At 30.9% G+C, this 4,307-nt stretch overlaps 1 pseudogene; it reads left to right on the top strand.

Moving 5' to 3' along the window:
- Positions 1–461: 461 nt before the first annotated feature.
- LOC112681096 lies at positions 462–1,842 on the top strand (annotated as a pseudogene).
- Positions 1,843–4,307: the final 2,465 nt, after the last annotated feature.

Genomic DNA, 4,307 nt, shown 5'->3' with positions numbered 1-4,307 from the left:
TTTTAAAAATGACAAACACGCATACCCATGACGAGTACGACGACCGAACAATTCATCGAGAAGTAGTAAGAAGCAAATCGAAACGTAGAGCTGAAGAGGATTTACATATTACACCAAATAAACTAATACGCCGGGAATTGAAAAAACAATGATAACTTCGAACATCTTCAATATAGCGATATGAAATTAATTCGAAGATCCATGTATGAAAAACGAAAAAAATCCTTTCCAAACATACCGAGATCTTTAGAAGATGCTAAAAAACAATTAGTTGATGATCAGCATAATCTTACTTACAAAGGTAATAAATTTTCTTTCGTTAGTGATGATGAAAATATATTTATATTTACATGTAAACAAAATTTAGAATTGCTACAAAGTGCAGAACACGTTTTAGGGGATGGGACATTTGCTCCGAAATATTTTGTTCAACTTTATACTGTTCACGTATTTAAAAACAATTTTTATGTTCCTGTGGCGTTTTGTTTTTTAAGTAACAAACATACTGATACTTACATCAATATGTGGAAAACATTACAAAATATATGTATTCAAATTACTGGTAATATAATAAATTTAAGCTATTTTCATGTCAACTTTGAAAAATCTGTGCATAATGCAGTATTGCAAATTTTCCCTTACTGCAAAATTACGTGTTGTAACTTTCATTTAGGGCAAAATTGGTTTAGACATATTCAACAACATAAATTATTATCGAGCGAGTACTTAAACAACGACTCAGAAGTTGACAAATGGATGAAATGTTTTTTTGGAATAAGTTATTTACTTCCTGACGAAGTTTCTGATGGATTTTGTGATCTTATGTCGATAGCACCAAGTACTACGTCTAGTAATATTTCTATATTTTTTGATTATATTTTAGAAAATTACATTGCATCGGACAGCAATTTTCCTCCAACATTATAGGCTTGTAAACCTACTAATAATCCTAAGACTACTAATGGTGCAGAGAGTTATCACAAACAATATAACAGTCAGTTTTACACTGCTCATCCGCACATACATCAAGTAATCGACGTCATTATTGAAATTCAAAGTGACACTGATTTAAAAATTAATTCGATAAACAATAAAATCATAAATTTCAAAAGAAAAGAGATAATTAATAAGGAGATACAGTTGGAAAACATTTGGAATGAATATAAAAATAATATTGTTAATCGTTTAACTTATATAAAGAAAATTGGACTTAAATGCCACCATTCTAAATTAGTACAATTTTATAATAGACTACTATTATTATTTATTAAACCTACAATGCATGTTTTTTAAAATATTTTAATTTTTGTAATATTAAATTAATAATTGACAGTATTGTTTACGCGTATAATCATTGACGTTATTATTACTTTTATCTGTATTATATTGTTGTATATATATCTTATTCTCGCCGATATCTGGTCGCTCGATGTTATTTTATATAATAAATACTTAGAAATGCAAAATAGTTAAATTTTAATTTATATTTTTTTTTATATATATATATATATATATATATATATATATACAATATGCATATATATTATTATTTTATACAGTCTATTAATTAATTAAAATTAAGCAAAAGAAAGGAAATATGCTCAAACGAGTTGTACCTTTATTATTTAAACCTAAAATATGTGTGCGCAAACGAGTCGCACCCGGTAGGTAGTGCACATGCACTTGTGCACATACACACGAGCCGCCACTGTGCCCGCTATAGTGGAATACAAATAAGTTTACCCATTTTTTAAATTTTAGTGACTTGTATGTGAATACTAAATTGATAAAATATTTTTATTACAATTAGAAGTTTTAGAATCTGCATGTTTTATTCTATAAATGTTAGTAGGTAATAGGCATCATAGTTACAATATTAATTTTTTTTGCGTATTCTATGCATGTTCTACAATAATTCCACATATTCACATTTCTTTTGAGTAAAAAATGTCTACATTTTTTATTTACATTGATTATTTTACATTAAATCGTAGATATTGTACACAGTGCCGCAATAACCGGGTGTGTTGCGTGTGTCAAACACACGGTCCCATGACCCTAGCTTATAATAGGGCCCAATGGTAATATTTTAAAAATACGTAGAAAGCAAGAGAATTAAACCATTTTGTAATAATAATTACTTATGAAGATTGAAAAATAAATGATTGATTTTGTTTTGTACACATTATCGTACATCAACGTTTTTTTTTACAGCCTGTTTAATCGGAATTAAAAATAGCTTGGTTACAAATACGGTACGGTTTCTCTGCAGAGTCCGGATGCGGGGGAGGGTATTTATTTTATTTACACACGGGCCCAAGTTAGTGAAGTTGCGGCACTGATTATACAGTATACCAGGGGCGTATCGTATGCACGATATACACTTCACAAATTGAAAAAATAATTTTTTTTATATACTAATAATGTTATATTTTTACAAACCATTTTTCAATTGTACTAATTTAGTTTTTTTTTTTTTAATTCGTATGGCATATTATTATTAATTGGTGAAAACTTTTAAATAAACATGTATAAAACTATAAACGAAAGAAAAGACTATAAACTATAAAATAAATATAAATACAATAGAGTGACTGCAACTCATCTCTTGCTCTAAAGGTGAACTTTCAGGGTACTAAGCCAATCTTGTGCCTCGCTATCTCCTTTGTGAAGCCCTACTATCCCTCCTTCATACTTTGTTAGAGGGCATACCTCTGCAACGTGTTTGATGGTTTGGACCTGCCCACACTCGCAGAGTGGTGTATCTACCATTTTCCGTTTATGTAAAAGGAAATGAAATTTTCCCTGTTCTGTTCTAATTCGGTTTAGAGCGGTCCACATCGCACGTGGGAGTTCAAAACCTGGAACTCTCTGGGTTGGATCGTTGACGAGGCCATTTACGACGTTTTCATCTCTCCAAATTTTCTTCCACAAATCCTCCGGAACATCTGTTGTACTCTCGATAGACCAAATAGGGTGTCTAGATTTCAATCGTTTAAATGGCGCATCATATATGTCGTTATGAACTGGGAGGTGTGTCGAGTTTTTAATTTGTTCTAATATTTTTTTCGTTGCTGCATATCTGCGTATTTCTGGTGGGGCTATGTTTGAAAGTACCGGGAGCCACTGCACCTTCGTTGACCGAACACAACCTGATATTATTCTCATTGTATTGTATTGTACTAATTTAGTATACAGTAGTCACTCGATAATTCGAACCTCGATAATTCGAAAAACTCCATAAATCGAACTAAACGCTAAGTCCCATGAGAAAACCTCTATAATTAGAAAAAAATACATGTATTCCGGTCCCCTCGATAATTCGAAATGTCTGTCGGTGAGGCACACTCTACAATTCGAATTTTTTTTTCACGAATCTCTATAATTCGAATTTCACACAATAATATTCCTCATCTTGAAAATATAAAAATTAATTTTTTACCTCCCAACACTACATCAACTTTCCAACCACTAGACCAAGGAATAATAAAAATTTTTAAAATGATGTATCGAAAGGAAATTGTTCGAGAAGTGTTGGCGTGCATGGGTGATGTTCCATGTAAAATTTCTATACTCACTGCTATGAAAATGGTACTCAAAGCATGGGAAAATGTTAGTGCACAAACCATCGTGAATTGCTTCAGAACTTGTGGTTTTATTAAGGATGGACAGAAAATTGGTGAAGGTATTCCTGTTCAAAGTGAGGAGGTTGAAGTTCTGCTTAGCACATGGAACAGACTAGAAGTTCCCGTATCATTTGAAGAATTTGTTCACTTTGACGATAATGTCGCAACTGCTGGTACTTTTACTGACGAGGAAATTATTCAATCCACTTCAGTCAATCAGCACAATTCTGACAATGATGACGAGGAAGAGGAGGCGGAGGTTCCTGTCATATCGTTAAAAGAAGCAAAATTGTTTATGTCAGGATTACGTCAATTTTTTGAACAATCTGAAATGGACGAAAAAAGATGCGATACAATTTTTAATGCTATTATTAAGTTAGACAATGTTATGGACCAGATTGCGACCAACAATTTTTCACAAAAAAAAAAAACAGATTTCTTTAATATGTAATATGTATATAAAATATAATACTATGTATGTGTAATAAATAAATATCAATTAAAAATTTTAAAATGTACATAATTATATTTATGATAAGTTAATGTCAAAATAAACGTTATATATATATATGTATATATCGTACAATGTATTTTATTTATTAATTTTTTTCCTTCGATTATTCGAACACTCGGTAAATCGAAAACCTCTATAAATCGAATTTTTAACTCGGTCCCCCGAAT

Source organism: Sipha flava, unplaced genomic scaffold (assembly GCF_003268045.1).
Source record: "Sipha flava isolate LNK unplaced genomic scaffold, YSA_version1 18541_pilon_pilon, whole genome shotgun sequence".
NCBI classification, from domain to species: Eukaryota; Metazoa; Arthropoda; class Insecta; order Hemiptera; family Aphididae; genus Sipha; species Sipha flava.
This window is presented reverse-complemented; position numbering and strand designations above follow the sequence as displayed.